The sequence below is a fragment of the Malus domestica genome, chromosome 15 (assembly GCF_042453785.1).
Source record: "Malus domestica chromosome 15, GDT2T_hap1".
Taxonomy (NCBI): Eukaryota; Viridiplantae; Streptophyta; class Magnoliopsida; order Rosales; family Rosaceae; genus Malus; species Malus domestica.
Genome location: NC_091675.1, coordinates 27,838,991 through 27,851,082, shown reverse-complemented (window position 1 = coordinate 27,851,082; position 12,092 = coordinate 27,838,991). Strand labels below are relative to the sequence as shown.

General features: G+C 35.9%; 1 long non-coding RNA gene across 1 annotated transcript; it reads left to right on the top strand.

Annotated features, from left to right (window-relative positions):
* The first annotated feature begins 10,164 nt into the window (after positions 1 to 10,164).
* LOC114821361 (uncharacterized) lies at positions 10,165 to 11,482 on the top strand. The gene is made up of 2 exons (XR_011576508.1): positions 10,165 to 10,782; positions 11,131 to 11,482. It is a non-coding gene; the product is annotated as an uncharacterized lncRNA (long non-coding RNA).
* The last annotated feature ends 610 nt before the right edge of the window (positions 11,483 to 12,092 follow it).

The window sequence follows — 12,092 nt, the reverse complement described above, 5'->3', positions numbered from 1 at the left end:
CTTTGAGTCATATTAATTAGAACTTGTCTTAGATTATGTTTTTAAGTGTTTTAGTTCATTAGAAAACCAAAATTTGTCCAAGTTTGTGTGAGAGTCCCAAAATTGCCCAGATTGTGTTTTTAAAGTAGTTTTGAGTGTTTAGGGGCTGTTTTGAGTCTTTTGGTTTGTTTTAGTGTTTTAAAGTATAGTTTTGCATTCTTTGAGTATAGTTAGTGTTTTAAACTTTGTTTTCACGTTTTCAAGTCAGTTTCCAAGTGATTTAGCAATCTCTCCTAATCCCCGGCCTAGAACGATCCCTACTTACATACTTTACTACAATTGATAAAAAGAGGGTTTAATTTTTGTGTTTAGTTATTTTACGCATCACTCCCATGTCATACATGCAGCAGTTGCTATCTTATCAAATGCCAGTATATCGACCCGAGATGGCTGCTCCTGCTGGATTTTGTCCTGAAGTTCTAGCTGGGGGGTTTTCTGGAATGCTTGCGAGTGATGGATTTGATGTGGACTTGACAAGGATTTTTGTAGCAAATGGAGGATCTCAGGGAGGAGAAGGAACTGGGCCACATTCAGGCTCAAGTTCGGTTGAGTAGTATATTTGGTTCACTTTCTTGTCGGATAAATATGACACATTCGTTCTATCTTTTTGTTTTAGTATGTTATGTTTGTAATGTCGGATTTAGTGTTTGTTGTGATGGATGAGTTTTTGTATATTATGTGGAATGTTAGATGTAAAATATTTGTATATTTTGGCACTATTTTTCTTGTTAATAATTTTTATTAATGTTTGTTTTGGCCAATACTTGAAATTTGTTAATTTGGTTATACAATTTTTTTTTTAGTACCAATTAATTGAAAATGAATGCAGATTCACGTATTTTTGTTATTATTAACAAGGGTAGTGTCAGTTAAGACCGTTACTAGTTTGAATATTTTATTTATGTAATTGTTTTCTGACGTCGATTTAGGTATATTTTATTTATTTAATTTCACCACAATGTCGGTTAGAACCTACAGTAGGGTGGATATATATTATAATTAAATTGCTAAGTTTGAATATTTTATTTATTTAATTGTTATCTAACGTCGGTTTAGGTATATTTTATTTATTTAATTTTATGACAATGTCGGTTAGAACCGACAGTAGGATGGATATATTATACTTAATGTTCAAGTATACGTCGCCTTAAACCGACATCAATGTCAGTGTTGCTTTTAAACAACGCTGCATAGTGGCGGATTAAACAAGCAAACCGACACTGAAGGCCTTTTGTGACGCTAGCATTAGTGTTGCTATTCCAATCCGGCATTACATTGTTTCTATCAGATTTTTGCCAAATTTTCGACAGAAATTGGGTTTCTTGTCGGTTTTTGCTTCGCCAGTGATAGCCTATATTGTAGTAGTGCCCTACCCCTCTCTCTCCCTTTCATGCTCTCTATTCTATTTTCAGTTCAAAGAATTAGGGGCTTGTGCATTTGGAATTTTGAAGAATTTCTAAAGTTTAAAATTTATGTGCTTTTAATGGACTCCCACGAAATCCGTGTGAATTTTGAGCAACTCTGAATTTTAAGTTAGTTCTCTCAAAGATTCATTTTAAGTTAGTCCATAAAAAGTGAACACTTACAAAGAACTATGAAATCTCTTCTAATTCCAATAAAATACTTCATTTAAAAATTAAATTTTTATGAACTTTTATAAACTCTTTTAATTTTTTATTGAATACCTCTTTTACTTTCAAAAATTCATTTAAAATCATAGTAAATTATAAAATTCTTCGGCCCACCTGAAATTAGGGCTAGGTTTATCTTGTTTGGGCATGAAAAATAAAGGAAAGTATTATTCACACACCTATTTTTACTTCTCATATATTTTTATTAATTGTGTCCAATTCATTCAATTATAGGGTTGGAAATTCATGTGTGGGTAAAAAATGAAAATAAGTGTGTGAAGCACTACCAAAAAAAATAGGGAACTTTAACGAAAAATTCCAAGTACTATTCACTTTAACAAAAAAATCATATTTTTACACTAAAAAATCCATCCTGATACTATTCATTTTACCCTTTATTTTGTTTATTTTGTTCTTTTCGTTAAAACTCAAAGTTTTCAAGTTATTTTCATTAGTTTTTCTAAAAAAGAAAATATGCTTGGTCATGACCTTAAATAAATTCATGATCGAAGAAAAGGTATCAACGTATATGAATAATAATTCTTCTAAAGGAGGAACGTCCTCATTTTTCACTCACGTTTTATTATTTTACTATGTAAACATAACAATTAAATACATTAGTTCTCTTAATCATCTAAGGGCTCATTTGGATGTGCTTTTAAAATGACTGAAAGCTTTTTTAGAGAAAATATTTTTAGGTTTCAAAAGCACTTAAAGTGTTTTTTGTAAGAATCACCAGCTATATTCTTCTTCCATGAAACACTTTAAGTGTTTTGTCAAGATTTCACCAAAAGCGCTTTTAGTTATTTCAAAAGCACATCCAAACGAGTTCTAAAAAAAAATTATTAGATTTAGAGCGATTTAGGGAGTGTATTCAATTGAGAATTTGAGAGACTTTAATGGATTTATAAATCCATAGATTTTTATGGAGTTTAACTGATTTGTAGAGATTCCATATAAATTTTTGATTCAATTCCTTCGAGAAATCTCATGGGGAGAAGTGAAATTTATGGATGTTTAAAATACACTATGAAATCTCTCCAATTCCCTCTAATTCCTCAACTTTCTCAAATTCTTTAAAATCAATTTCTAATTAAATACATCTGTAATGTTATAAACTTCTTTAAAATCATAATTGAATACACCCAAATTTTTAAGAATTTTAATAAACTATCTTAAAATTCTAATTGAATACATATTAAATTTCAGAGAATCACTTAAAATCCTGATTGAATACCCCTAGATTCATTAAAAGAATTAAAATCCCTCAAAATTCCAATTGAATACATCCCCTTGTCTTTCAAAGAATATAAATTTAATAGTTTATTCATTTATTCAGTGATCCCAAGTATTAGGATTTATTCATTAAAAAAAAGCTTTATTTCTTTTTGTTGGATAAAAATACTTTATTAAACATCAAGAGAATATACATATACATATAGAATAATGCTACTAAATTGTTAAATCAAATTTGCAAATCAAATAATGTGTAACCAATAAGATAATCAACAACTAATTAACAATCCAATCAACAACCATCATATTATTTGATTTACAAATTTAATTTAAAATTTTGGTCTTCCTTACATTACCTATATACAAGATTCTAAAAGATACTAGGTGCTAGTTAGGCAGCATGCTAGAGCCTAGCGCCTAGCCGGCTAGGCGGGCGGTAGGGGAGGACCTAGTAGACTTGGCAATTTTTTACACGACCCATTAACACGACACGTAAACAATACGAAAATAACGGCTTTCGAGTCGACATGATAACTAATCGGGACCTTATCAGGTCACACGATAAGAACTCATTAATAACGGGTCCTTAACAGGTTTATATGAGAGTGATACGCAGGTAACCAGTTTCGACACGTTAAGAAAAAAAAATTATTTTGATGATTTTAATTTTTTAGACTACTAAAAAAAACTTACTATAAAATACAATAGCCATAGTGTATATGTAAATATTGTATATTAAAATCTGTATTATTGTATTATTATTCTATATAAATTTTAAAAGCTTAAGTTTTATTTATTTTTACAGTACACTATAAGCAAAGAGTGAGATTAAAAAAAATTATTAAACACGTTAAAAATAAAAATATCAAGTAATTTAAAAAATACCAAACACATTAAAAAGAATATAATAATTAATTTACAAGTGCGAAAAATGTGAAAATCCATACAAACCCTCAAGAATAGTATTTTTGAGGGAGTTCAAAATAAACCAATATCATTTCCCTTGGTGATTGATGAAAGTTAAAGTGTTTTATTGTCAACAACGTGCAAGGTTTCCTCAACCTTGAAACGCAACTCCTTTCATTTTGCATCTCTTTGAACATTTGGCATTTTGTAGCAAGGTTCTAAAAAAACGCTAGGCGCTAGTCGGGTGGTGGGATGGCGCCTAGCGCCTAGGCGGCTAGGCGGGATCTAGGCGGGTGCCTTGGCGACCTGGCGGATTTAGGTAAATTTCATATATTTTATATGAATTAATTAAATTTACTATATCATATGTAAATAATTATTGAATAATTTGTTATTTCTTATAGAAGAACATACATATGTGAATGTTTTATGTACATATATAATATGCTTGCCTAGGGAAAAAAACAAAATATTATCTAAATAATTTATATAACATTTATATACATATGATATAGATATACACCCCAAACTTTTAAAATATAAAAACCCTTTGTAAGTCTATATCAACTTGCATAAAAGCATCCCGCACCATGAAAAGCAGGGATTTCAAAAGCTCTGACCCTTTGTAAGTGGGGTGGTTTTCAAAAATATCAACTTGCATAAAAGCAAGGATTTCAAAAGCTCACGCAAGTGGGGTGGTTTTCATGATTACAACCATGAAAAGCAGGGATTTCAACTTGCACGCAACCGGTCCTTTCAGAACCTCAAAATTGGTTTTTTTCACTCTCTCTCTCTCTCTCTCTCACTCTCTTCCCTCATCTTCTTCTTCGCCTTTTCAGAACCTCAAAATTGGATCTCAAATCCAACTTGCACCACCACAGATATTCAACTTCTCTTCTAGCAAACAGAGAGGTAGGCGGTGAGACTCGGGGAGACAAGAAGGTTGTGAGTCTCGCGACTGAAGTTTCTTTTCCAGGCCGCCCAGACCGTCCAGCGTCTACCGAGCCCACCCAGGCGGCCGCCTTACACTGCTTAATGTCCTTGACGATTTAGTGAACGATTTCTAGTTAATCGCAGCGGAGCACTGCCGCCTAGCGCCTAAGCGCCGCCTAGACTGCGTTTTAGAACACTGATTTGTAGTAATGTACTAAAGTTTTTTCATTAGACTCTTATTTTGGGGTATGTAATACTTAAAAGATAAATGTTGTTTTTATGTTTTGAAGTAATATTTATGTGACAATGTGATATACATATACAAATTTAGTATTACGTTTTCAATTTTTTTTTGGGTCAAATTATGTTTTTCATTTTCATTATTTATTGATTTAAAATATGTTAATGCACAAAACCGGAGGTCTTGGAACAACGTAAATCCGACCATGAATCTGCAAGAAATGTAAATAACACTAGATGTATTGTGGTTCACCCCAAGGTTTGGGCTACGTCCACACTGATTATTGTATTACTCTGAGAGGTGATAGAGAGAACCTCTGAATATGAAAGGGGATGTGAGAGAGGTGAGAAGGCCTAGGAATTGGCCTCCTCTAATTGTGAGGGTGAGGGGTCCTTTTATAGAATAAGGACTCCTCACTTATTACATATTTGCCCCTTCCTTTATCACATAATTACATTTAAGTCCCTCAAGTATTTCTATGAAATCTAAATACAAGGCCCTAAATATGGTATAAACAGTAGTCCCCCAAGTCTTCAGTCAAGAGAGTCTTTTGGTTGGAGACCTGAAATTCAATCCATGTGTGGGCCGAAGTAACTAGATGTTGTTTTGAACTGATGTTCGATATGAGGAGGTGCTCAATCTGAAATGATGCTCAACTAGAAGTAGCACATGCTGGGAGGCTGCTCGGCTCGTGGCTTATGTTGCCTTAGTTGGCTCGGTTTGTGACGTTGAAGGTGAGGGAGTCCCTTTTATAGAATAAGGGATCGCTCCTCAATACATAAATATGGGCTAGAGTTTATGCTCACGGCAAGGCGGTTGCTCAGTAGGCAGCGATGCTGTCTAATGATGGTGAGGGAGTCTCTTTTATAGAATAAGGGCTCGCTTCTCAATACATAAATGATGGGCTAAAGTTGATGCTCGCGGCGAGGCGGTTGCTCAGTAGGCGGCGATGCTCTCTAATGGTGGTGAGGGAGTCCCTTTTATAGAATAAAGGCTCGCTCCTCAATACATAAGTGATGGGTTAGGAGTGATGCTCGTAGCGAGGCGGTTGCTCAGTTGGCGGCGTTGCTCTCTAATGAAAGTGATGGAGTCCCTTTTATAAAATAAGGGTTCGCTCCTCAATACATAAATGATGGGCTAGGTCCCCCAAGTACTTTTCATGAGGCCCAGTTGAAGCCCAATATATGGTGTATAGTGTACTCCCCCAAGTCTTCGGTCAATAGAGTCTGTTGGCTGGAAACTTCAAATTGAATCCATGTATGGGCCGAAGTAGCGGTTGTTCGGAGGTGGTATTTGTATACCCTGCACTGAAGCTTTGTAAGTGAAGCTTTGCAAGTGAAGCTTTAAAGCTAGAGCTCTGTAAATAAAACTTTTGAAGCTAGAGCTTTTGTAAATGAAGTTTTTGAAGCTAGAGCTCTGTAAATGAAGCTTTTGAAGCTGATTAACATGAGTGATACTCATGAATGTTTATGTTGATTGACATGAGTGATGCTCATGGATGTTGTCATGAGTGATGCTCATGAATGTTAACATAAGTGATGCTCATGAATGTTAACATAAGTGATGCTCATGAATGTTGACATGAATGATAGTCATGAATGTTTATGTATGATTGTCATGAGTGATGCTCATGAATGTTTATGTATGAATGACATGCGTACTTTTGATCACCTGATTGGTGGCATGAAGGAGAGTACGGGTTGTACATTTCATTACCTGGTTGGTGGTAATAGCGGCAGGTTGCCGAATAATTTTGGAGTAATGGGCGTACCTGGTTGGTGATAATAGAGGCAGGTTGCCGAATAATTTTGGAGTACTGGGCGTACTTTTGATCACCTGGTTGGTGGTAATAGCGACAGGTTGTCGAATAATTGTAAAGTACTGGACGTACTTTTGATCACCTGGTTGGAGCTATTTTGGGCTTATGGGCCTTTGCCCTCTACACAACATTCCAACCCATTTATTTTGGGCTTTGCCTTTTTTTTTTTTTTTTTTTTTTTTTACCCTTTGATAGGGTTTATACAGATGTCTCCGAAAGATAAGGAAAATAATTTACACCATTCAAAAACAAGAAAAGTAAATCACATCATTCTGGTGGGGTGTTTATTCCTTACTTTTGCTTTCTGCTTTTGCTTTCTGCTTTCCGTCACACTCTCTCTGTCTCTTCACCTGGTAGACAAAAGGAATCGTAATAATAGGAACCTTATAATTTTTCCCTTCTTCTTCTTTTCTCTTTTCCTATTCTGCTTTACTTTTTCTTTTGCTTTGTAGAGTGCAGATGGAACTCAAGTTCTCTGTTTCTTTTCCTGTAGCTTTACTGGTGGTCTCCCCGCTCCTTGCTTTTTCACTTTTCAACTAGAAAGCTGAAGACCCAAGACCATCTTTGCTACTGAATGCCCAGATGCGCCACTTTTCAGCTGGAAAGCTGAAGACCCAAGACCATCAAATGTTGATGCGCCACTGCCACCTGGAAATTTCAAACCTGAACCCTAGCCCGAGAAAAACCCGATTCCGATTCCGTCTACATCGCTGAGATGGCCCATCATAGACGGCCCACTGGGTTTGTCAGAGGAAGAGTCAGTGAGCCACTCCCGCTCCTCGAAATTCTGGTCAGCGAGCTGCCATGTCGTGGCAAACAATCACTCTGGGCCTATCGGGCAGCGACAGGGAAGGCGACCCAGATTGCAGAGCAAACATGGATTTGTTAAAAGAGTAGTGAAAGGACTCGAAGTAGGACTTGGACTCAAGCTCTTCGAGGGTTTTGATCGAATATGAGATGGGTACGGCGGGTTGGGTCAGGTTGAACGACGGAGGGGTCGGGGCGAAAGATTGGTGGTCCGGGGTGGACATTTTGAAGAAGGGAAGATCATTTTGGCTTTTCGGCGGATCAGGCGAATGAGATTTTGTGCATGCTTCTGATTCAAAATCGTACCTCTTCCTTCTCTCTATGTGGAAAGCCAGAGATAGTTAGAGAGACTATTTCAGAGTTGCGAGGCCCATTTCATCTCAATACTTGCAGAGTTGAAAAGAGAGATGCAATGACGAGCGGTGCAGAGCTGAAGTCGGAGAGCTTGCTGGAGCTGATGAAAGAGCACCTCTAATGCGAATGTCGAGGTTAGAGAGGCTCGGGATGCTCCACCATGATGTAGTGGCTCTGGGATCTCCGGCCATGGTTGGGGAATTTTGAAGAAATGAGGTGGAAGAGTGAAGGGATAAGGCGAGGGAGGCAGTTGCAAAGAGAGTTCTCCTGGATAATCACCATCTCCGATTTTTTATGCCGGTGATAATCTTTTTAAGATGATGGAGTCCAGTTCACGTGAAGGAGGAGGCGCTTCCGGATCTTACGTTTGAAGGCCTGCTCCTCGTACCTGGCCGATTCTTCGTGCGTGCTTGGGGTGGTGTTGGTGTAGACGACGATGATATTTCTGTGGGATGATCTGACTAACTTTCTTCTGATTGTTCTAAACCACTTGCGAGTAGTTCCCCTGTTCTTGTACAGTTTGGTTGTAAGAAGAATGCAAGCTTTGTTGGGGCATTTCTCCACTTAAGAGCAGATTCAAAACGTGGCGTGAAAGGATGAGATATGGCCACCATGTTTTCTCAGAGAGAGAGAGAGAGAGAGAAAGAGAGAGAAAGAGTTTTCTGCTTGTCTCTGTATGGGTTTTTACAGATTCACAGCGGAGGTGAAAATTTGAGAGAGAACCGACATAACTTTTTATGTCAATTCCCACAGACGGCGCCAAATGTTGATGCACAAAACCGAAGGTCTTGGAACAACGTAAATCCGATCGTTAATCTACAAGAAATGTAAATAACACAAGATGTATCGTGGTTCACCCCAAGGTTTGGGCTACATCCACACTGATTATTGTATTACTCTGAGAGGTGAAGGAGAGAACCTCTGAATATGAGAGGGGATGTGAGAGGGGTGAGAAGGCCTAGGAATTGGGCCTCCTCTAATTGTGAGGGTGAATGGTCCTTTTATAGAATAAAGACTCCTCACTTATTACATATTTGCCCATTCCTTTATCACATAATTATATTTAAGTCCCTCGAGTATTTGTACGAGATCTAAATAAGAGGCCCTAAATATGGTATAAACAAAATATATTTCCTTAACAGGTAACGAGTCGAGTCATATTATTTGATAATAATAACGAGTCGATTTCGGGTCGAATCCTATTACCCTTTTACTTTAAAGGGTGTTACATAATACTACCCGTTAAGATATCGGGCACATCACGAGAACGATACGAACATGGAAAACATGACACGAATGTCAGGTCTAGGACCTAGGCAGACTAGGCAGATTTAAGTATATTTATTATATAACGTATAAATAAGTGCATGCTTACACTTAAAGAATACAAAATGCATTGGGGTAAATAAGTTACAAAATAAAATGACATATAGATTATAAAATATTAGAACATAATAAAAACATGGGTAACAAGCATATAAGTGAGAGTCGCGGTCTCAGCAGGTCTGGGCTGGATAGGCAGGTGCCTAGGCGGTCTAGGTGCCCTTTCTTAATTTTAAACGTTTAAAGATTAATCGAGACCATAGGTAGACCTAGATGGCACTAGCAGAAATTTTTAAAACAATGTCTATATGTAATAGTACAAACTATTTAAACTCAATAAAGAGTTGTGTCTTTATAAAAGGCATGTGGCATGAATATCATCATGGGGCAGCATAAAATATAAAAATGCAATAGCATCAACACTCCTTATTATATACAAAAATTGTCGAAAGGGAAATCCAACAGACTAGGCAACATACAACATCGATGTAAGCTTCAGTAAAATAGAGTAGGATTCTCTCCTCTCATTGCTTTTTCTCCTCTTACATTACTTTTTGTCTTACTATCTCTATAAAAAAAAATTAATATAAGATGTTGACATAGCTTAACCGTGACCGTTCAAATAAGAGAGAAGGGAAGAGAACAGAGATTAGGAGGGGAAAGAATCTTCCTCGTGGTAAAATATCTTCTCGAAAGAATTTACGTGAAAAAACGAAAAGAGTACATGCTCTAGATCAAATATTAGGAAATAGACATGAACACGCATTTTTTATGTAAAATGAGTCCAACACGGAAGTCATACTAATAGACACTGCATTATGAATATATCGAAGACACAGTTTGATACATGTGTACTAATACAATTAGTTAGAAATTTAAAATATTAATTTTTAATGTATTATGATATTTGTGTGTTGGATCGTGTTTCCGACTGACTGAAAAAAACTTTTCTTGTGCAGCATTTATGTTACCGTTCAGACTTCAGCAGAAACGTAGAACAAAGTACGAACATGTGGCATCGGCCATGCAACTAAAACAACACTGAAATACATATACAGTTTGATAGCGCGCCCAAACAGGGGAACGGATCCCCTCCTAAGCCTAGGAGACTAAGCCTCCCGAGTAAATTATATGGGTCATTGGATTTTGATCCAAGGGCTACAATTATTATAACTTTTAGAGGAGCTCCATGTTTGTAGCCGTTTGATCAAAATCTAACGGCCTGTGTGATTTGCTTAAGAAGCTCAGCCTCCTAAGCTCATAAGCGAATCCATTCCCCCAAAAAACACCATGAAAAGAAAAAAAAAAATGGAAGCACTACTTTTTGAGAGCATGCTGGGAAAGTTTATTTTTGCCAAATATTTCAGGTGGCTTTGTTTGCATACGATATTTGTGCTGCTTCTTTTCTCAAAGCCACAGCTGGTTTCTTGCAGTGCCATTATCAAAACCCTACCAGGATTCCATGGTTCTCTTTCCTTCAAACTAGAAATTGGGTGAGTAATCTTTCATCTTCTACTGATTGAAAATTTCAGTCTTTGTTCTTCATTTACTGCATAATTTGCTATTATTTTGGTGTAATATATAATAATAGATTCTCGTTCTCTTAGTCACCCGATAACCAAGAATTTCATAGTCGCCCAATCTTGAATATGTAGAGTTCAGATTAAACATTAAAAGCACGTTCATTTATTCTTCTCCTTTGATACCAAAATCAACTAGTACGTGACCATTCATTTATCGGTTACGAAATGATCAAGTGAACATCTATCAATATTAATAATAAATAATCCATAAATCTGTAAGAACACCAAATTTTCAGCACATTTGTGTATTAATTGTAGGTATATTGGGGTTGATGAGAAAGAAGATGAGTAGCTCTTCTATTACTTGATTGAACCGAAAGGAACCCAAGAGATGATCCTCTTTTTCTCTGGCTTACTGGTGGTCCTACTTGCTCTGGTCTATGCGGACTTGTGTTTGAGATAGGTGCCACACCCAATAATAATATGCAACCACGTACACAAATATACTGCTATATATAGTGTCCCACAACGGCCATCTCTATGAGAAAAGAAGTTTAAATATCTTTAACCCCATTCTAATTAACACCAAGATTTTTGTGATAAAATTCTACACATGATAGATTGTGCAGGTAGTAATTACCAAGTTAGAGATAATATCGATTGTGTTGGACGTCAGCCTTTGGCTCTCTCTGATAATTCTACATATAATATATATTTGTATGACATGACATGATATGCCCATCATGTTTCTCCTTCTGCATATATACCGATAAGGTATATAGATAGGATGAGAATTGAGGGACACATACTTATGATACATATTTTTGTAGGGTCCACTCTGTAATGTATTTTAACTATCCAAATGTTTATCTTTTATCTTTACTTCAAAGATCATGTGTTCCATGAATTACCCAAATCAGAAATCATATGATTGTTTGATTATTATTATTTTTAGTGTCGTATTTGTTCATTTTCTTCACTATAAAATGAATGTCTTATTGGTTTTGGATTTGTCTAATTTTTTTTAATGTTATATTTTTTGCAAATGATGATCTATATATGAATAATATACTAAAGGTTTGGATCGTTGCAATATATTACGAATTGGGCCCTAGAATATGCATATGAAAATGCATGTCAAAATGTGTCTAAAAACGTATGTCTCCTTATTCTAATTCATATATATCCTAATTTTTTTGTATCCTTGATTTTTTTTTTTTTTTTGCTTCCAAATGTCATAAATAAATAAATAAATATATAAATAAGAGAGTGTGTGCATA